Consider the following 22,988-nt stretch of genomic DNA (forward strand, 5'->3'; position numbering starts at 1 on the left):
GATATGGGTGGTGATAGGAGTGGTTCAAGGTCATAGAGTCGTGAAGGGACTGGGGGAATATATCTATTTAAGAGGGGAGTGGGCGGCAGCCATGTTTGGCGATGTCTGGCTGAGCCGTCAACACGCTCTCTACTCCAGGAAATATCCACGCGGCTCAAAATGTCAGCCAACGCAGGGCCACATTAAACATCCGGGACAGAAATACCAGCCCCATCAAAACATTCAATAGAAGAGAGGAAAAAGCAACGCTTTGATGAACGAGGGATTTGATTTCAAACCGGCAATTCAAACAGAGCTAAGAACTGTCCCCATGAGAAGTTGCAACAGAACCCCCCTCTCATCACCCCTTATTGTGCTCCATGTCCCAGATCATCTCTAACCTGCAACAAGCACTAGATCAGGTCTTTATCCTGCAGCGAAGGTGCTGAGGCCAGTTAAAAGGAGGACCGCCAATCGTAAACCATAAAACAATACAAAGCCAAACATGTTGTCCTCTTTCAGAGAACAGACAAACACATGAAGACTTCGGTAGAAAGAGTCACTTGACCTGAGTGAGTCTGGTGACGTGCATGGAATCGCTATAAAAGACAGCCTGTTTTTGAGTATGTGTGCATGTCTGTCACAATTCAGCCATTTCAACAAACAAACATGGCTGATAACGGGTAGCTATGGCCACAGGGCAGTACTAGAAATATACATCTAGTTACAGTATGGTGAATATGAGCAGCTTCAACAGCCAGGCTGGCTAACCAACCATATAATCAGCATCCATTCTGATTCACTGGAGAGAAAGTGCTTTAACATAACCAGCACTAACTGTACAAATGACAAATTCAGGATATGAATTCCCATTCCTCCACCTCTGTTCTGACCCAAACTCATCCGTCTCGTCCTTTATCTGTTGAATGAAATGCATGCATAAACGATTTATTTATTTTTGCAAACTCGACAAGAACTCTCCGCCGGCTCTCTCTCTCAGCGGAGGCCCGTTCTCTGAGCAACCAATTCCCTTTCCTCATTTAAGGCATTAGGAGATTAGAGACACTGGGACCTTTTCGCCGCCAGTTTTTTTCTCTCCCAAACTTTTATCTCAGTTTCCTCAAACCCTTGCGAATCGACACGCACACAGCCGCCCCATCCACCTCCATCCGCCTTGCCCCGGCCCCCACCTCAGAGGGCCTCCCAGGAAGGAGGCTTAGTGACATTAAAGGGGCTTTGTTTACACCCCTGTTATCGGCACTCGGCAGGCGGAGGGGGGCCAGCCCGGGGGCACTGAGAAACTCCTTGCCGACGCCCTACTCTTCACTCTGAAGTTGACTGGCTCCCCTGGGCTCTGAGGCAGGCGGGTTACCGGGGCTCTACCAAAAGCGTTAAGGAAGTATACAATGTGCAAATGTTTGTTTGCCTCATCCGCAGCTCTGGATGGGAAAGGAAGTGGAAATTAGATCATGGCGAAGGGTCTCTGAGTGTATTGGGGGGCTTAGCAGGGACAAGCACAAAGAATATGAAAATCGAGTTGTCACTAGAGGATTGTAAATGAGCAACACTTCCTTTTTCATACAGTAAGACGTGAGTGCAACAGGAAATGTGTCTACCTCAGGCACCGCACTGAGTGGTGACATATTTCCCACCAATCGTTCAGGCACCCGGGGCTATTATGCCACAGCTCACATATTGGCCCCGTTCCTCTTACCAGGGGAGACGAGAGTATGTGGTCTATTGTAACATATTTACATATGCAGAACATGATTACAACCTATGCCCATGCGCTGTAGACATCTCTCTGAGACATGATTGGCCGATTGGAACACTCCACCCAGCAGAAGTGACCTCCAAAGCACACCAGATCCAGACAAACTCAGCTACTGGTCTGTTCAATCGTTGGGTATCTTTTGGAGTTCAATAGCATTACATTACACGTCCATTTTTCAGAGATCGCCATGTACGCATTAAATCAATTCACTTTTCACCAATCAAACTACATAATGGTAATCATTTATTTGAAAGGAAAATCTCTATTAACCAACTGGGTAAATCAGGAAGTAGCCTAGGCCAGGGGAGATGAATGCATCGAGTTATCCAGCTTGTTTTGGCAGATTTCACAGGGCTACAGATTAGTATTTTTTGGGGGACCTATTTTATTGTATTGATCAACAACATTTGCATAGAAGTAGCTTTTATAAATGTGTGTGACGTCTCAAACTAGTAATGATGTCATTACGAGGCAAAAGGGATGCAGCCAGGAGTCAGTTCGCAGAGGTAACAGAGCATCTTTGGGAGAGACGCGAGAGAGAGTTCGCAGAGGTAACAGAGCATCTTTGGGAGAGACGCGAGAGAGAGAGTTCGCAGAGGTAACAGAGCATCTTTGGGAGAGACGCGAGAGAGAGTTTGCAGAGGTAACAGAACATCTTTGGGAGAGACGCGAGAGAGAGTTCGCAGAGGTAACAGAGCATCTTTGGGAGAGACGCGAGAGAGAGTTTGCAGAGGTAACAGAGCATCTTTGGGAGAGACGCGAGAGAGAGTTCGCAGAGGTAACAGAGCATCTTTGCGAGAGTCGTGAGAGAGATTCCGTGAATAAATAAAGTTTTGGTGGCGATCAGCTTTGAAAGCAGCATATTTTGCATTATGGTTCACCATAATATCACAAACAAAGCTCCTCCCTTACTACACACGTCTCCCGGGTGACAGTTTGGGTTTTAGCATTCAGTCATTACTACTGTTTTCCTCACCTTTGCTATGTACAGTTCCCCCACAACCAGCTTATTCCCCATCAGACTGGAGTGGAGAGAGGGCAAGGCAAGAAGGGCCGTCTATACCGGCAATTTATTTAAATAATTGACATCCCACAATTAGGATCTGTCAACAACAAAAATACACCAAATCAGTTCTAGGACCCATTTCCTGGTTGTGAGGTCTCACCAACCAATAATTCACAAAATGGGACAAACACTGTTAATGTCTGTCTGTGTTTTGGTCATGTTTACTGTTAATGTTTGTCTGTGTTTTGGTCATGTTTACTGTCTGTCTGTGTTTTGGTCATGTTTACTGTCTGTCTGTGTTTTGGTCATGTTTACTGTCTGTCTGTGTTTTGGTCATGTTTACTGTCTGTCTGTGTTTTGGTCATGTTTACTGTTAATGTTTGTCTGTGTTTTGGTCATGTTTACTGTTAATGTCTGTCTGTGTTTTGGTCATGTTTACTGTTAATGTCTGTCTGTGTTTTGGTCATGTTTACTGTTAATGTCTGTCTGTGTTTTGGTCATGTTTACTGTTAATGTCTGTCTGTGTTTTGGTCATGTTTACTGTTAATGTCTGTGTTTTGGTCATGTTTACTGTTAATGTCTGTGTTTTGGTTTTCGTTTAATTCGCTTTGTTTTTGTTTTATTTTTTTACTTGGCAAACACTTGTTTCCCATGCCAATAAAGCTCCCCCACAGACAGCCACACAGAGAGACACACAGACAGAGAGTGAGATATTGGAGAAAGGGCGATGACCCTGCCCATCACTAATTAACATCCAAGTAATGCGGTGTCTGGGCCCGTCAGGCCTGTTCTCGTTCTTAACCTGAGCCCTGGGCCCATCAGGCCTGTTCTCGTTCTCTAACCTGGGCCCTGGGCCCGTCAGGCCTGTTCTCGTTCTCTAACCTGAGCCCTGGGTCCGTCAGGCCTGTTCTCGTTCTTAACCTGAGCCCTGGGCCCGTCAGGCCTGCTCTCGTTCTCAACCTGAGCCCGTCAGGCCTGTTCTCGTTCTCAACCTGAGCCCGTCAGGCCTGTTCTCGTTCTCTAACCTGGGCCCTGGGCCCGTCAGGCTTGTTCTCGTTCTCAACCTGGGCCCGTCAGGCCTGTTCTCGTTCTCTAACCTGGGCCCTGGGCCCGTTCTCTAACCTGAGCCCTGGGCCCGTCAGGCCTGTTCTCGTTCTCTAACCTGGGCCCGTCAGGCCTGTTCTTGTTCTTAACCTGAGCCCTGGGCCCGTCAGGCCTGTTCTCGTTCTCAACCTGAGCCCATCAGGCCTGTTCTCGTTCTCAACCTGAGCCCGTCAGGCCTGTTCTCGTTCTCAACCTGAGCCCGTCAGGCCTGTTCTCGTTCTCTAACATGGGCCCTGGGCCCGTCAGGCCTGTTCTCGTTCTCAACCTGGGCCCGTCAGGCCTGTTCTCGTTCTCAACCTGGGCCCGTCAGGCCTGTTCTCGTTCTCAACCTGGGCCCGTCAGGCCTGTTCTCGTTCTCTAACCTGGGCCCTGGGCCCATCATGCCTGTTTTCATTCTCTAACCTGAGCCCTGGGCCCGTCAGGCCTGTTCTCGTTCTCTAACCTGGGCCCTAGGCCCATCAGGCCTGTTCTCGTTCTCTAACCTGGGCCCAGGCTGGCCTGTTCTCGTTCTCTAACCTGAGCCCTGGGCCCATCAGGGAGGTGGGATGGGAGGTAGGATAAGAGTGGAATACCTTTAAAATAAGAAAAATATTGTAGGGAGGAGAGGGGTGGTGGGATGAGAGAAGAAGGGGTGGTGGGATGAGAGGGGTGGTGGGATGAGAGGAGAGGGTGGAGGGGAGAGGAGAGAGGGTGGGATGGAGAGGTGGTGGGATGGAGTGGAGAGGGTGGTGGGATGAGAGGAGAGGGGTGGTGGGATGAGAGGAGAGGGGAGGTGGGATGAGAGGAGAGGGGTGGTGGGATGAGAGGAGAGGGGGTGGTGGGATGAGAGAGAGGGGTGGTGGGATGAGAGGAGAGGGGTGGTGGGATGAGAGGAGAGGGGTGGTGGGATGAGAGGAGAGGGGTGGAGGGATGAGAGAGGAGGGGGATGGAGGGATGAGAGGAGGGTGGAGGGATGAGAGGAGAGGAGGGATGAGAGGAGAGGGGTGGTGGGATGAGAGGAGAGGGGTGGTGGGATGAGAGGAGAGGGGGGTGGGATGGGATGATGAGGAGAGGGGTGGTGGGATGAGAGGAGAGGGGGGATGGGATGGAGAGGGTGGAGGGATGGAGAGGAGGGGTGGTGGGATGGAGAGGAGAGGGGTGGTGGGATGAGAGGAGAGGGTGGTGGGATGAGAGGAGAGGGGTGGTGGGATGAGAGGAGAGGGGTGGTGGGATGAGAGGAGAGGGGTGGTGGGATGAGAGGAGAGGGGTGGTGGGATGAGTGGAGAGGGGTGGTGGGATGAGTGGAGCGGGGTGGTGGGATGGTGGGATGGGGATGAGTGGAGAGGGGAGGTGGGATGAGTGGAGAGGGGTGGTGGGATGAGTGGAGAGGGGTGGTGGGATGAGTGGAGAGGGGTGGTGGGATGAGTGGAGAGGGTGGTGGGATGAGTGGAGAGGGGTGGTGGGATGAGTGGAGAGGGGAGGTGGGATGAGGGGAGAGGGTGGGGGGATGAGAGGAGAGGGTGGTGGGATGAGAGGAGAGGGGGGGGGGAGGAGAGGGGGGGGGGGTGGGGGGGGAGGAGGGGGGGGGGGGATGAGAGGAGAGGGGGGTGGGATGAGAGGAGAGGGGATGGTGGGATGAGGATGAGAGGTGTGGGATGAGATGAGGGAGGGGTGGTGGGATGAGAGGAGAGGGTGGTGGGATGAGAGGAGGGGTGGTGGGATGAGAGGAGAGGGGTGGTGGGATGAGAGGAGAGGGGTGGTGGGATGAGAGGAGATGGGATGGTGGGATGAGAGGAGATGGGATGGTGGGATGGGATGGGATGGAGGGTGGGATGAGAGGAGATGGGATGGAGGGGTGGGATGAGAGGAGATGGGATGGAGGGGTGGGATGAGAGGGGTGGAGAGTAGAGGGGTGGTGGGATGAGAGGAGAGGGTGGTGGGATGAGAGGAGGGGTGGGGGATGGAGGAGAGGGTGGGGGATGAGAGGAGAGGGTGGTGGGATGAGAGGAGAGGGTGGTGGGATGAGAGAGGAGAGGGTGGTGGGATGAGAGGATGGGTGGTGGGATGAGAGGAGAGGGTGGTGGGATGAGAGGAGAGGGTGGTGGGATGAGAGGAGAGGGTGGTGGGATGAGAGGAAGGGTGGTGGGATGAGAGGATTCTGGTGGGATGAGAGGAGAGGGGTGGTGGGATGAGAGGAGAGGGGTGGTGGGATGAGAGGAGGGGGTGGTGGGATGAGAGGAGATGGGATGGAGGGATGGGATGAGAGGGATGGGATGGGGGGTGGGATGGTGGGATGGAGAGGAGAGGGGTGGTGGGATGAGAGGAGGGGGTGGTGGGATGAGAGGAGAGTCTAAATGGAGGAACCATGGTATGAGAGGAGAGGAGGGTGGTGGGATGAGAGGAGAGGGTGGTGGGATGAGAGGAGAGGGGTGGTGGGATGGAGAGGAGAGGGTGGTGGGATGGAGAGGAGGGGGTGGTGGGATGGAGAGGAGGGGGTGGTGGGATGGAGAGGAGAGGGTGGTGGGATGGAGAGGAGGGGGGTGGTGGGATGGAGAGGAGATGGTGGGATGGAGGAGGGGTGGTGGGATGAGAGGAGATGGGATGGAGAGGAGAGGGATGGTGGGATGGAGAGGAGAGGGTGGTGGGATGGAGAGGAGAGGGTGGTGGGATGGAGAGGAGAGGGTGGTGGGATGGAGAGGAGAGGGGTGGTGGGATGGAGAGGAGAGGGGTGGTGGGATGGAGAGGAGAGGGTGGTGGGATGGAGAGGAGAGGGGTGGTGGGATGGAGAGGAGAGGGGTGGTGGGATGGATTCTCGAGGGGTAAATGAGAGGAACCATGGGATGGATTCTCTAGTGGTGGGATGGAAGGAGAGGGTTCTGGGATGGAGAGGAGAGGAGTGGTGGGATGGACAGGAGGGTATTCTCTAGGGTGGTGGGATGGACAGGAACCATACATATTCTCTAGGAGACCACAGGAACCATGGAGATATTCTCTGGTGGGATGGACCACAGGAACCATGGGATATTCTCCAGTCTAAACCACAGGAACCATACATATTCTCTAGTCTACACCACAGGAACCATACATATTCTCTAGTCTACACCACAGGAACCATACATATTCTCTAGTCGACACCACAGGAACCATACATATTCTCTAGTCTACACCACAGGAACCATACATATTCTCTAGTCGACACCACAGGAACCATACATATTCTCTAGTCGACACCACAGGAACCATACATATTCTCTAGTCGACACCACAGGAGCCATACATATTCTCTAGTCTACACCACAGGAACCATACATATTCTCTAGTCGACACCACAGGAACCATACATATTCTCTAGTCGACACCACAGGAACCACCCATACTGAGGACAAGGGGGCGAATCAGGATGTAAATTCACCATGATCTCTTTTCATCAGGCCTTCTCTGACCACCAAAACCTAACCCACTCTAGCTAGACTTGGATCATGTTTTGGGCAGTGATTGATCATAATCTTTACGTACAGTACACCTTCTCTACAACCTTCATCACCATCCTCATCATGAGAAATGGCCATCAACTGTATCTCCATTTAATAAAATGACCTATTCAATCTGTCCCTACCAGCCCAGATCATCTCCAGATCCATTAGTGTGATGCGTATCCATGCCTAATGACTTCTGGGGGCTTGGCGATCCGTTCCAATCTGTTGAATAATGACATGCCCCCCCCACGGGGGCTCGCTTAATTACTTTCTCTGTAGAGGGCCCAGCCCGGCCGGAGGCCAGCGCACCAGACAGCCTACCACCCACTCGCTCACTCTCCCTCCTGGGTCCCATTTCTCACTTCTACCACTGACCCTTGACGAGCACTAGTCACGGATGGGCACTGAAAAGGTCACACTTCAAGTAAACTTCCAAGTAAAAAGGTGAGGCTGGATTGGTGCTCTTCAGCCCTGCATCTGACAGACAGAAAGACGTGAAGAAGTGTAAATGTGTAGTGAAGTGTAAATGTGTAATGAAGTGTGTAGTGAAGTGTGAAATGTGTAGTAGTGAAGTGTGTAGTGAAGTGTGTGTGAAATGTGTAGTGAAGTGTGAAATGTGTAGCAGTGTGTTGTGAAGTGAAATGTGTGTGTGAAGTGTGTAGTGAATGTGTAGTGAAGTGTGAAATGTGTAGCAGTGTGTGGTGAAGTGTGAAATGTGTAATGAAGTGTGTAGTGAAGTGTGAAATGTGTAGTGAAGTGTGTAGTGAAGTGTGAAATGTGTAGTGAAGTGTGTAGTGAAGTGTGAAATGTGTAGCAGTGTGTAGTGAAGTGTGAAATGTGTAGTGAAGTGTGTAGTGAAGTGTGAAATGTGTAGTGAAGTGTGTAGTGAAGTGTGAAATGTGTAGTGAAGTGTGTAGTGAAGTGTGAAATGTGTAGTGAAGTGTGTAGTGAAGTGTGAAATGTGTAGTGAAGTGTGTAGTGAAGTGTGAAATGTGTAGTGAAGTGTGTAGTGAAGTGTGAAATGTGTAGCAGTGTGTAGTGAAGTGTGAAATGTGTAGCAGTGTGTAGTGAAGTGAAGACCATGGAGCAGAAAGGCAGAGGTGACAGTTGCAGCATGACCTTGAAATGTTCATGTGTAGTGTGAAATGTGGTGAGAGTTGCACACCAGTGTGTAGACATGTGCAGTGTTGTGTGAAATGTGTAGCAGTGTAGTGAAGTGTGAAATGTGTAGCAGTCCCTGAAGTGTGAAATGTCTCCCCCTGTGTCTGTGAAATGTGTCCCCCTGTGTAGTGAAGTGTGAAATGTGTAGTGAAGTGTGTAGTGAAGTGTGAAATGTGTAGCCAGTCCATGGAGCAGAAAGGCAGAGGTGACAGTTGCAGCATGACCTTGACTGTTCATTATGTGTGATGGGGAGAGTTGCACACCAGAGACATGTGCAGTGTTGTGAACGCCACCGTTATCACCGTCTCCCCCCTCCCTCTCGACGTCTCCCCCTCCCTCTCGACGTCTCCCCCCTCCCTCTCGACGTCTCCCCCCTCCCTCTCGACGTCTCCCCCCTCCCTCTCGACGTCTCCCCCCTCCCTCTCGACGTCTCCCCCCTCCCTCTCGACGTCTCCCCTCTCCCTCTCGTCTCCCCCTCCCCTTTTCCCCCTCCCCTCTCCTTCGTCTCCCCCTCCCTCTCACGTCTCCCCCTCCCTCTCGTCTCCCCCTCCCCTTTCACGTCTCCCCCTCCCTTCTGTCTCCCCCTCCCTTACCTCCCCCTCCCTTCTGTCTCCCCCTCCCCTTTTCACCTCACCTCTCCTTCTGTCTCCCCCTCCCCTTTTCACCTCACCTCTCCTTCTGTCTCCCCCTCCCCTTTTCACCTCACCTCCTTCTGTCTCCCCCTCCCCTTTTCCTCACCTCTCCTTCTGTCTCCCCCTCCCCTTTTCACCTCACCCCTCCTTCTGTCTCCCCCTCCCCTTTTCACCTCACCTCTCCTTCTGTCTCCCCCTCCCCTTTTCACCTCACCTCTCCTTCTGTCTCCCCCTCCCCTTTTCACCTCACCTCTCCTTCTGTCTCCCCCTCCCCTTTTCCCCTCATTCTCTTCGCTCTGGTCACCATGGATAAAGGACACCCACTTGTCGCAGCGTTCTCTCAGACACACACTCAGACTACTGGGGTGTGTTGCGGCAAGCTTCTTGTCCACCTCCCAAAAGAGTGTCCTCCGTGGCTTCTAATTAATGTCCCTAGCAGCGGAGGTAAATCACCTACGTGCAACCCCCCACTCATGGACTGACGGACATGGACACACCCAGACAAATCCCCATTTTAACTGGATAGGACACTGGCACTTTATTCTGCATTACTTCCCTCAGAGCCTTTCCCTACAGCCTACAGTTGATTTATGCTGAACGGGTGGAGTATCCATTGATGCAAATGAATTGCGACAAGTTTGATTTGTAAAAAGCCATCTCAGACTAGATTTCAAGACGTGTTTAGTGTAAACTGTTGTTACAAGGATGGGGGCTCGGGGGGGGCGAAAACGTGTCATCTCCACAAATAGACGATCTACGGAATATCAAAACAGACAAACCATTGTCAACACTATTTAACAGTGTTAATAAATAAAAAAATTAAATGCTGAATAAGACATTTGGTGGCCGCAGTACAAACATGTTCAACGAAACAGTATGGAGCATAAATCATAAGAAACATCTACAAAAACTGACTAAAGCGAATGAGACATCCCCAAAATAATCTGGGCAAATGGACTACACACACACACACACACACACACACACACACACACACACACACACACACACACACACACACACACACACACACACACACACACACACACACCCAAAAAAATGGAAATAGTTCCAATTGGTTTTCCACCACTATGTCCATTGTGAATTCTCGGGGGCTGTGTTTTGTGTAAGCTTGGTGTACATCTCTCTCGGACAAGGGCAACATGTATCAATATTTTTGCCTGTATTTACCCCACCACAAAAATGAAATGTAATTAGCTGCTAATGTGGCTATTATAACAGAACTACAAATGCCTATAAAATGCTTCACGTCACCAGGATTATGCCGATATGAGCGAGACTGCCGAATCAAGGCGAATTTTAGAATCTAATGTTAGCTAAATTTAGTCATTCATAAATTGGCTAAAGTTCTGTTAACTTCTTAAGGTATAGGGGGCAGCATTTTCACATTTGGATAAATAGCATACCCAATTTCAACTTCCTGCTACTCATGCCAAGAATATAAGATATGCATATTATTAGTCGTTTTGGATAAAAAACACTGAAGTTTCTAAAACTGTTTGAATCATGTCTGTGAGTATAACAGAATTTATGTAGCAGGCAAAACAAAGAGGACTAAACGTTTAGAAATTACTATTTTTTAGGTCTCTGTCTGTTCACTCAGTTCTCATTGGCAAACGATATTCCTTAGGAACTTGTTTTCGGTTCCTACCGCTTCCACAGGATGTCACCAGTCTTTGGAATTTGGTTGAGGTTATTCATTTGTGCAATGAAGAAGTAGGGCCAACTAGGAACTGCGTAACACTATTGAGAGTTGCGCAAGACTTGAAAAGTAGCTTGGTTTGTTGTCTTCCTGTATTGAACACAGATAGACCAGTCTTCAATTTGATTGATTATTAACGTTTAAAAATACCTAAAGTTGTTTTACAAAAGTAGTTTGAAATATTTAGTCAAAGTTTGAAAAATGTTGTAGTGACGTTGCGCATTTTGGAAGCTGTTTTTTTCTGGATCAAACACGCCAAATAAATGGACATTTTGGATATATATGGACGGAATTAATCGGACAAAAGGACCAATTGTGATGTTTATGGGACATATTGGAGTGCCAACAAAAGAAGCTCGTCAAAAGGTAAGGCATGTTTTATATTTTATTTCTGCATTTTGTGTAGCACCTGCAGGGTTGAAATATGCTACTATCTTTGTTTACTGTTGTGCTATCATCAGATCATTTTAAGTTGTTATTGCGGGTGTAGTGAAAGGCTTGTGTGCCTAGCTCCAAAAGAGCAGTAGTATCTAACAAAATCTCATATCAATGCCACTATGATTTGAAGGGAGGGTGGGTGAGAGCCGTGTAAGCATAGCAGTGATCGAGTGTTTTACCAGAGCGAGTACTACACTCAATGTGTTGCTATAACTTCGGTAGCGTTTTACTCAAATTTGCTTTGTTAAAATCCCCAGCTGCAATATATGGGGCCTCAGTATATGTGGTTTCCAGTTTTCATAAAGTCAAGTGTAGTTCCTTAAGGGCTGAATATACACGGCTGTGACATTAACCAAAAGAGAATTCTCCTGGGAGGTAATACGGTCGGCATTTGTGAGGTAATCTAAGTCGGGTGAACAAAATTTGTTGAGTTTCTCTATGTTATCACAATCACACCATGAGTAGTTAATGGGTGGCAGGTAGCCTAGTGGTTAAGAGTGTTGGGCCAGTAACCGGAAGGTTGCTGGATGGAATCCCCAAGCTGACAAGATAAAAATCTGTCTTTCTGCCCCTGAACAAGGCAGTTAAACCTCGGTTTCCTGGACGCCGTGGATGATGATTAAGGCAGCCCCCCGCACCCCTCAGTTGGACAACTGACTACGTATCCCCCTTTCCCTTATGAAAAATAGACCACCACCCTTCTTCCCAGAAAGTTCTTGATTCCCGTCTCTGCGATGTACTGAGAATCCAGCTGGCCGTTTGGGACGGGGACAGTATATCTCGAGATGATATCTTGAGCCATGATTCCGTGAGAAAGTATGTTCCAGTCCCTGATGTCTCTCTGGAAGGAGATCCTCTCCCTGAGCTCGTCAACTTTATTGTCCAGAGACTGAACATTAGCCAGTAATATACTCTGAAGTGGTGGACGGTGTGCCCGGCAGCCTTTTGGAGCAGCCTCTGGAATAAATTCAGTTGCCCTGGGGGGTACGATCCAAATCAGGAAAGTCGTATTGCTGGTAATAATGCTGGTGAGTTACCGCTGGCTGTATGTAAAAACGCTAATAATGTCACACACACACAAAAACGAAATACTGCAAAGTTGCTTAGGATATAGAAGCAGAGCTGCCATGTCTGTCGGCACCATCTTTGAGGTAGAACTACTGTCATGTTATTGATGCCCCCCCAATGGCGGTGCCTGAGTCTTGTCACCTCTCAACTAGGTCAGCCGTTTCAACCTGGAACACTGTTCTCCCGCTCTGGTCTGTTTCAGTCATTACAGAAAGTCCTGAAGGCCAGGAGTGTGTGAAGGGTTTTGTCCAAGCCCAGCTCTAACACCTGACTTAAATAATCAACATACCGAATCACAGCGATAGGCTACGATTTGTAATCAGGTATGGGCTGTAACAAAAGCTTATACACACACACTCCTGCCAAACAGCTGTTCAGCTGTTTAAGTCATTATTCTGAACAATTTGGTGGTGGTGGGGGGGGGGGGTTGTTATCTAACGCCCACTGAACTTGTTGACTGATGCCATCGCAGGGGCAGCTGCCAACCAGAAGACTGCAGCCAAGGCAGCATTGGTCCACACCTGTCCTGTATGTCAGGTGAGTAGTATTGTTTGGTACTATATGGGGCGTTAGGTTTCTCTCCATCTGTAGTCTATTGTACTGGCTTGTGAGGTACAGTCACATGTGTAGAAGTTTGTTGCATCTTACTGCATTTGTGTCAACATTGAATTAAATCTAAACCAGATTGTTCACTTCCTACATTTTGTACTTGACCTTCATAGATGCAGACCCGAAGACATTCAAGCAAGCGTCCCACTCTCAAGTGGAGCATGCGTATTTGACCACTAGGTTGTAAGGTTTTAATGACGAGTCCACTGTGGGGATCAATAGGGAGTAAATAGTAGGTGTCTTCTGCTTCCAAATGCATAAACAAGAGCCCATGCCGAATGCTGATATCATTGCGCTTTTGAATGGGGGGGACGCTGGGAAGTCATTTGAGACGCTCAATTGGCGACATTTTGCTTCAAAAGCCACAGTAATAACCTGCAAATTAAGACTGGGAGAGTACACTCGCTCAGCACGCCGATCAAACAGCTGTTTCCTTGCCGACCGGCTCCGGTTGCTGCCACCGCAGAGACCTAATAAAATGTAAACATCAACACCATGACAACAGCAGCACCCCTGGTAGACAACAGTAAAGTTAGGGACGGACACACCAGACAGACAGCACGTTCTAGTGGGGTAGAAGACGGGACCGATGGGCTTATTTGAAGACAATATTAAAACCTTCCTGAGACTAGAATCACATTGTGGTGGCAGGTATACGAGAACAGTCTTGTATCGAATCATTCAATCCCAACAACAACTGATGCTGGATGGAATCAAGAACTAGTCATTCAACTCATTAATACCAACAATCAAAACACTTATATGCATCAATGAACACACATCCAAAGCACGTTTAGGCAGCACACACACACCACACCGTGCTGGACATCATGGCAGCCAGAGGACCTATAGAGGAGACAAACGGCTCCTTCAAAAAGAGCCCTTTCCAGATGGCCTTGTTTTCCAGACCAGTTGCTCAACCGCCTACATCCAACAGGGTGTCCTATTTCATAGCCTCAGCAGGCAGCCTAGAGCAGGTGGGAAGGGTTAGAATACCTCAACCTAGTCAGACTCCCACAATCCATTACTACACACACACACACACACACAACCCATTGGGCTGTCCAGGGGTGTTGCAGGCATCACATGGTGTTAGTAAACAAGGAAGGAAGTAACTGTGTTTGAAGGTCATAGAAAGAGATGACAGGGTGAGGCGTCTCCAGAGTGAGGTGTCTCCAGGGTGAGGTGTCTGCAGAGTGAGGTGTCTCCAGGGTGAGGTGTCTCCAGGGTGAGGTGTCTCCAGGGCGAGGTGTGTCCAGAGCGAGGTGTCTCCAGGGTGAGGTGTCTCCAGGGCGAGGTGTGTCCAGGGCGAGGTGTCTCCAGAGTGAGGTGTCTCCAGAGTGAGGTGTCTCCAGAGTGAGGTGTCTCCAGGATGACGCGTCTCCAGGGCGAGGTGTGTCCAGGGCGAGGTGTCTCCAGGGCGAGGTGTCTCCAGGGCGAGGCGTCTCCAGGGCGAGGTGTCTCCAGGGCGAAGTGTCTCCAGGGCGAGGTGTCTCCAGGGCGAAGTGTCTCCAGGGCGAAGTGTCTCCAGGGCGAAGTGTCTCCAGGGCGAAGTGTCTCCAGGGCGAGGAGTCTCCAGGGCGAAGTGTCTCCAGGGCGAAGTGTCTCCAGGGCGAAGTGTCTCCAGAGTGAGATGTCTCCAGGGCGAGGTGTGTCCAGAGTGAGGTGTCTCCAGAGTGAGATGTCTCCAGGGCGAGGTGTGTCCAGAGTGAGGTGTCTCCATTGTGAAGCGTCTCCAGGGCGAGGTGTGTCCAGAGTGAGGTGTCTCCATTGTGAAGCGTCTCCAGGGCGAAGTGTCTCCAGAGTTTGATGTCTCCAGGGCGAGGTGTGTCCAGAGTGAGGCGTCTCCAGAGTGAGGTGTCTCTGAGTGACCATCACCCACCCTGCCCTCACCTGCAGTCGTCTCGGAGTGACATGATGCCGCACTTCCGAAGTTTCCACACCAATGACATCATCAAACGACTACCTCGACACACACACACACACACACACACACACACACACACACTCGAGCTCTCTCTCACCTCAGCGTGCATGTCCTACGGTAGGAGAATTAGAGCACGGACGTCTTGGCAGGACAAGTTATTTTGGTGTAATTGACATGCTGCACTGCAGCAGAGGACCAAGACAATCTAATTACTGGGAGGAGGAAACTGAGAACGAGAGGGGGAGTATGAAAGAGTGGAATGGAAAATGGTGAGAAGGAGTCTGCCACTCCTTGGACAAAAGCAGACAGGTGTGGGAACTGGGGAAGATGTGAAAATGGGGAACGTGAGAAGGGGAGGGGGGTAAGGAGGAGGGGGCTCAGTTGGTAGAGCATGGCGCTTGTAACGCCAGGGTAGTGGGTTCGATCCCCGGGACCACCCATACGTAGAATGTATGCACACATGACTGTAAGTCGCTTTGGATAAAAGCGTCGGCTAAATGGCATATATAAAGACATCTTCAGTGGCAGTAGCTGTGTCCGGTGCCAAAAACTCAATAGGTGGACATGGAAAGCAGAACCCTCATCTTGGGAGTTTGGAGCAGTCTAGAAACGCTAGGCTAAACCATGCATCCCAAATGGCACCCTATTCCCTATACAGTGCACTACTATGAAAGGAAAAAAGGGTGTAATTTGAGACGTAGATGCAGAGTACGTACCCGGCCTGGAGTCCTCGACAAGTCGGGGAAGAATCTGAGAAATCACCCGGAAAGGTGAACGGGAGGAGAAAATTCCCTCTGCTGATAATCATCTTTACAGTGTCCTCGGAACGGCACGGAAACAGTTGGGATTTCTCAATGGTGACTGATTATTTTATCTCGCTTTCTCGGGTACACGAAAATGTTTAGTCAGAGAAGGGAGAGCTCATCTGGCCTAAAAGAGAACATTAGACCCCCTTTGCTAGGCCCTTGCATCACAGAACACAGCCGTTTGAGGTCAGAGTGAGTCAGGCTGTGCTCTCCTGTTGACTACCAACGGCATAGTTTTCCAGACATAAAGGCCGCCTAATAAGAGAGTGACTCTAAGCTAACGCAGCAACTCCACTACAGCAGAGACAAATCTCATGGTGGTCTAGCCTTCCTCCGGTTTCAAATCAGGTTCTTTAAATAGCCACAACGATTTAACCTTTCTTTTTTACATTTATTTTAAGTTACTGCCTTAATGACCTGACTGCTGTTGCATATGAGAGAGAGAAAGAAAGAGCGCAAGAGAAAGAAAAAGAGAAAGAGGGGGAAAGTGAGGGAAAACATTGGACTTTAGAGGTCAGCTGAGGATGCCTGGGTGTGTTTTTAAAAGAACGTTCCACCATACCAGACGGGTCTCCGGTGCGAACAGGAAAGCTGTCATTCAGCCTCCCCACGTCAACTAGCTTAGAGGGTGCCCCCTCCCCTATCCTCACCAGACATACATCTGGATGAATATCTGGTGAATTTAAGTCAGGATCAAATCAAACTTAAATGGTCACATGCGCTTACTTACAAGCCCTGAAACCAACAGTGCAGACCTCACAGTGAAATGCTTACTTACAAGCCCTGAAACCAACAGTGCAGACCTCACAGTGAAATGCTTACTTACAAGACCTTAACCAACAGTGCAGACCTCACAGTGAAATGCTTACTTACAAGACCTTAACCAACAGTGTAGACCTCACAGTGAAATGCTTACTTACAAGACCTTAACCAACAGTGTAGACCTAACAGTGAAATGCTGACTTACAAGCCCTGAAACCAACAGTGCAGACCTCACAGTGAAATGCTTACTTACAAGCCCTTAACCAACAGTGTAGACCTCACAGTGAAATGCTGACTGACAAGCCCTTAACCAACAGTGTAGACCTCACAGTGAAATGCTGACTTACAAGACCTTAACCAACAGTGCAGACCTAACAGTGAAATGCTGACTTACAAGCCCTGAAACCAACAGTGCAGACCTCACAGTGAAATGCTGACTTACAAGACCTTAACCAACAGTGTAGACCTCACAGTGAAATGCTTACTTACAAGACCTTAACCAACAGTGTAGACCTAACAGTGAAATGCTGACTTACAAGCCCTGAAACCAACAGTGCAGACCTCACAGTGAAATGCTGACTTACAAGACCTTAACCAACAGTGTAGACCTCACAGTGAAATGCTTACTTACAAGACCTTAACCAACAGTGTAGACCTAACAGTGAAATGCTGACTTACAAGCCCTGAAACCAACAGTGCAGACCTCACAGTGAAATGCTGACTTACAAGCCCTTAACCAACAGTGTAGACCTCACAGTGAAATGCTTACTTACAAGCCCTTAACCAACAGTGCAGACCTCACAGTGAAATGCTGACTTACAAGACCTTAACCAACAGTGTAGACCTAACAGTGAAATGCTGACTGACAAGCCCTTAACCAATAGTGTAGACCTTACAGTGAAATGCTGACTTACAAGACCTTAACCAACAGTGTAGATCAAGAAGAGTTTAGAAAATATTTACCAAATAAACTAAAGTAAAAATAATAAAAAGTAACACAGTAACATAACAATAACAAGGCTATACACAGGGGGTACGGGTAGGTACAGAGTAAGTGTGCGGGGGTACAGGTTAGAGGTCATTTGTACATGTAGGTAGGGGTGAAGTGGCTATGCATAGATAATAAACAGTGAGTAGCAGCAGTGTACATGTAGGTAGGGGTGAAGTGGCTATGCATAGATAATAAACAGTGAGTAGCAGCAGTGTACATGTAGGTAGGGGTGAAGTGGCTATGCATAGATAATAAACAGTGAGTAGCAGCAGTGTACATGTAGGTAGGGGTGAAGTGACTATGCATAGATAATAAACAGTGAGTAGCAGCAGTGTACATGTAGGTAGGGGTGAAGTGGCTATGCATAGATAATAAACAGTGAGCAGCAGCAGTGTACATGTAGGTAGGGGTGAAGTGGCTATGCATAGATAATAAACAGTGAGTAGCAGCAGTGTACATGTAGGTAGGGGTGAAGTGGCTATGCATAGATAATAAACAGTGAGTAGCAGCAGTGTACATGTAGGTAGGGGTGAAGTGGCTATGCATAGATAATAAACAGTGAGCAGCAGTGTACATGTAGGTAGGGGTGAAGTGGCTATGCATAGATAATAAACAGTGAGGCAGTGTACATGTAGGTAGGGGTGAAGTGGCTATGCATAGATAATAAACAGTGAGTAGCAGCAGTGTACATGTAGGTAGGGGTGAAGTGGCTATGCATAGATAATAAACAGTGAGTAGCAGCAGTGTACATGTAGGTAGGGGTGAAGTGACTATGCATAGATAATAAACAGTGAGTAGCAGCAGTGTACATGTAGGTAGGGGTGAAGTGGCTATGCATAGATAATAAACAGTGAGTAGCAGCAGTGTACATGTAGGTAGGGGTGAAGTGACTATGCATAGATAATAAACAGTGAGTAGCAGCAGTGTACATGTAGGTAGGGGTGAAGTGGCTATGCATAGATAATAAACAGTGAGTAGCAGCAGTGTACATGTAGGTAGGGGTGAAGTGGCTATGCATAGATAATAAACAGTGAGTAGCAGCAGTGTACATGTAGGTAGGGGTGAAGTGGCTATGCATAGATAATAAACAGTGAGTAGCAGCAGTGTACATGTAGGTAGGGGTGAAGTGACTATGCATAGATAATAAACAGTGAGTAGCAGCAGTGTACATGTAGGTAGGGGTGAAGTGGCTATGCATAGATAATAAACAGTGAGTAGCAGCAGTGTACATGTAGGTAGGGGTGAAGTGACTATGCATAGATAATAAACAGTGAGTAGCAGCAGTGTACATGTAGGTAGGGGTGAAGTGGCTATGCATAGATAATAAACAGTGAGTAGCAGTGTACATGTAGGTAGGGGTGAAGTGGCTATGCATAGATAATAAACAGTGAGTAGCAGCAGTGTACATGTAGGTAGGGGTGAAGTGACTATGCATAGATAATAAACAGTGAGTAGCAGCAGTGTACATGTAGGTAGGGGTGAAGTGGCTATGCATAGATAATAAACAGTGAGTAGCAGCAGTGTACATGTAGGTAGGGGTGAAGTGACTATGCATAGATAATAAACAGTGAGTAGCAGCAGTGTACATGTAGGTAGGGGTGAAGTGACTATGCATAGATAATAAACAGTGAGTAGCAGCAGTGTACATGTAGGTAGGGGTGAAGTGACTATGCATAGATAATAAACAGTGAGTAGCAGCAGTGTACATGTAGGTAGGGGGGTGAAGTGGCTATGTATAGATAATAAACAGTGAGTAGCAGCAGTGTACATGTAGGTAGGGGTGAAGTGACTATGCATAGATAATAAACAGTGAGTAGCAGCAGTGTACATGTAGGTAGGGGTGAAGTGGCTATGTATAGATAATAAACAGTGAGTAGCAGCAGTGTACATGTAGGTAGGGGTGAAGTGACTATGCATAGATAATAAACAGTGAGTAGCAGCAGTGTACATGTAGGTAGGGGTGAAGTGGCTATGCATAGATAATAAACAGTGAGTAGCAGCAGTGTACATGTAGGTAGGGGTGAAGTGACTATGCATAGATAATAAACAGTGAGTAGCAGCAGTGTACATGTAGGTAGGGGTGAAGTGACTATACATAGATAATAAACAGTGAGTAGCAGCAGTGTACATGTAGGTAGGGGTGAAGTGGCTATGCATAGATAATAAACAGTGAGTAGCAGCAGTGTACATGTAGGTAGGGGTGAAGTGACTATACATAGATAATAAACAGTGAGTAGCAGCAGTGTACATGTAGGTAGGGGTGAAGTGACTATACATAGATAATAAACAGTGAGTAGCAGCAGTGTACATGTAGGTAGGGGTGAAGTGGCTATGCATAGATAATAAACAGTGAGCAGCAGCAGTGTACATGTAGGTAGGGGTGAAGTGACTATGCATAGATAATAAACAGTGAGTAGCAGCAGTGTACATGTAGGTAGGGGTGAAGTGACTATGCATAGATAATAAACAGTGAGTAGCAGCAGTGTACATGTAGGTAGGGGTGAAGTGACTATACATAGATAATAAACAGTGAGTAGCAGCAGTGTACATGTAGGTAGGGGTGAAGTGACTATACATAGATAATAAACAGTGAGTAGCAGCAGTGTACATGTAGGTAGGGGTGAAGTGACTATGCATAGATAATAAACAGTGAGTAGCAGCAGTGTACATGTAGGTAGGGGTGAAGTGACTATGCATAGATAATAAACAGTGAGTAGCAGCAGTGTACATGTAGGTAGGGGTGAAGTGGCTATGCATAGATAATAAACAGTGAGTAGCAGCAGTGTACATGTAGGTAGGGGTGAAGTGGCTATGCATAGATAATAAACAGTGAGTAGCAGCAGTGTACATGTAGGTAGGGGTGAAGTGACTATACATAGATAATAAACAGTGAGTAGCAGCAGTGTACATGTAGGTAGGGGTGAAGTGGCTATGCATAGATAATAAACAGTGAGTAGCAGCAGTGTACATGTAGGTAGGGGTGAAGTGACTATACATAGATAATAAACAGTGAGTAGCAGCAGTGTACATGTAGGTAGGGGTGAAGTGACTATGCATAGATAATAAACAGTGAGTAGCAGCAGTGTACATGTAGGTAGGGGTGAAGTGACTATGCATAGATAATAAACAGTGAGTAGCAGCAGTGTACATGTAGGTAGGGGTGAAGTGGCTATGCATAGATAATAAACAGTGAGTAGCAGCAGTGTACATGTAGGTAGGGGTGAAGTGACTATGCATAGATAATAAACAGTGAGTAGCAGCAGTGTACATGTAGGTAGGGGTGAAGTGGCTATGTATAGATAATAAACAGTGAGTAGCAGCAGTGTACATGTAGGTAGGGGTGAAGTGGCTATGCATAGATAATAAACAGTGAGCAGCAGCAGTGTACATGTAGGTAGGGGTGAAGTGACTATGCATAGATAATAAACAGTGAGCAGCAGCAGTGTACATGTAGGTAGGGGTGAAGTGGCTATGCATAGATAATAAACAGTGAGCAGCAGCAGTGTACATGTAGGTAGGGGTGAAGTGGCTATGCATAGATAATAAACAGTGAGCAGCAGCAGTGTACATGTAGGTAGGGGTGAAGTGACTATGCATAGATAATAAACAGTGAGTAGCAGCAGTGTACATGTAGGTAGGGGTGAAGTGGCTATGCATAGATAATAAACAGTGAGTAGCAGCAGTGTACATGTAGGTAGGGGTGAAGTGACTATGCATAGATAATAAACAGTGAGCAGCAGCAGTGTACATGTAGGTAGGGGTGAAGTGACTATGCATAGATAATAAACAGTGAGTAGCAGCAGTGTACATGTAGGTAGGGGTGAAGTGGCTATGCATAGATAATAAACAGTGAGTAGCAGCAGTGTACATGTAGGTAGGGGTGAAGTGACTATGTATAGATAATAAACAGTGAGTAGCAGCAGTGTACATGTAGGTAGGGGTGAAGTGGCTATGCATAGATAATAAACAGTGAGTAGCAGCAGTGTACATGTAGGTAGGGGTGAAGTGGCTATACATAGATAATAAACAGTGAGTAGCAGCAGTGTACATGTAGGTAGGGGTGAAGTGGCTATGTATAGATAATAAACAGTGAGCAGCAGCAGTGTACATGTAGGTAGGGGTGAAGTGACTGCAGAGATAATAAACAGAGAGTAGCAGCAGTGTACATGTAGGTAGGGGTGAAGTGGCTATGCATAGATAATAAACAGTGAGTAGCAGCAGTGTACATGTAGGTAGGGGTGAAGTGGCTATGCATAGATAATAAACAGTGAGCAGCAGCAGTGTACATGTAGGTAGGGGTGAAGTGACTGCAGAGATAATAAACAGAGAGTAGCAGCAGTGTACATGTAGGTAGGGGTGAAGTGGCTATGCATAGATAATAAACAGTGAGTAGCAGCAGTGTACATGTAGGTAGGGGTGAAGTGGCTATGCATAGATAATAAACAGTGAGCAGCAGCAGTGTACATGTAGGTAGGGGTGAAGTGACTGCATGTAGATAATAAACAGTGAGTAGCAGCAGTGTACATGTAGGTAGGGGTGAAGTGACTATGCATAGATAATAAACAGTGAGCAGCAGCAGTGTACATGTAGGTAGGGGTGAAGTGACTATGCATAGATAATAAACAGTGAGTAGCAGCAGTGTACATGTAGGTAGGGGTGAAGTGGCTATGCATAGATAATAAACAGTGAGCAGCAGCAGTGTACATGTAGGTAGGGGTGAAGTGGCTATGCATAGATAATAAACAGTGAGTAGCAGCAGTGTACATGTAGGTAGGGGTGAAGTGGCTATGCATAGATAATAAACAGTGAGCAGCAGCAGTGTACATGTAGGTAGGGGTGAAGTGGCTATGCATAGATAATAAACAGTGAGTAGCAGCAGTGTACATGTAGGTAGGGGTGAAGTGACTATGCATAGATAATAAACAGTGAGTAGCAGCAGTGTACATGTAGGTAGGGGTGAAGTGGCTATGCATAGATAATAAACAGTGAGTAGCAGCAGTGTACATGTAGGTAGGGGTGAAGTGGCTATACATAGATAATAAACAGTGAGTAGCAGCAGTGTACATGTAGGTAGGGGTGAAGTGGCTATGCATAGATAATAAACAGTGAGTAGCAGCAGTGTACATGTAGGTAGGGGTGAAGTGGCTATGCATAGATAATAAACAGTGAGTAGCAGCAGTGTACATGTAGGTAGGGGTGAAGTGACTATGCATAGATAATAAACAGTGAGTAGCAGCAGTGTACATGTAGGTAGGGGTGAAGTGGCTATGCATAGATAATAAACAGTGAGCAGCAGCAGTGTACATGTAGGTAGGGGTGAAGTGACTATGCATAGATAATAAACAGTGAGTAGCAGCAGTGTACATGTAGGTAGGGGTGAAGTGACTATGCATAGATAATAAACAGTGAGTAGCAGCAGTGTACATGTAGGTAGGGGTGAAGTGGCTATGCATAGATAATAAACAGTGAGTAGCAGCAGTGTACATGTAGGTAGGGGTGAAGTGGCTATGCATAGATAATAAACAGTGAGTAGCAGCAGTGTACATGTAGGTA

General features: G+C 47.7%; 1 protein-coding gene and 1 long non-coding RNA gene across 7 annotated transcripts in view; both read right to left on the reverse strand.

Annotated features, from left to right (window-relative positions):
• The window catches only part of LOC118374286 (protein quaking-A-like), a 145,817-nt gene that overhangs the window by 71,470 nt on the left and 51,359 nt on the right, over nt 1-22,988 (reverse strand). The gene's annotated exons all lie outside the window — the stretch shown is intronic.
• LOC127913575 (uncharacterized) lies at nt 16,169-17,319 on the reverse strand. Of its 3 annotated transcripts, none has more exons than XR_008086063.1 (5): nt 17,148-17,280; nt 17,006-17,052; nt 16,864-16,910; nt 16,769-16,815; nt 16,169-16,437 (listed from the first exon to the last, which is right to left on the reverse strand). It is a non-coding gene; the product is annotated as an uncharacterized LOC127913575 (long non-coding RNA). The 3 variants fall into 3 exon arrangements; XR_008086064.1 differs by having other exon boundaries at nt 17,242-17,267; XR_008086065.1 differs by lacking the exon at nt 17,006-17,052 and having other exon boundaries at nt 17,242-17,319.

This window comes from Oncorhynchus keta, chromosome 29 (assembly GCF_023373465.1).
Source record: "Oncorhynchus keta strain PuntledgeMale-10-30-2019 chromosome 29, Oket_V2, whole genome shotgun sequence".
Lineage (NCBI taxonomy): Eukaryota > Metazoa > Chordata > Actinopteri > Salmoniformes > Salmonidae > Oncorhynchus > Oncorhynchus keta.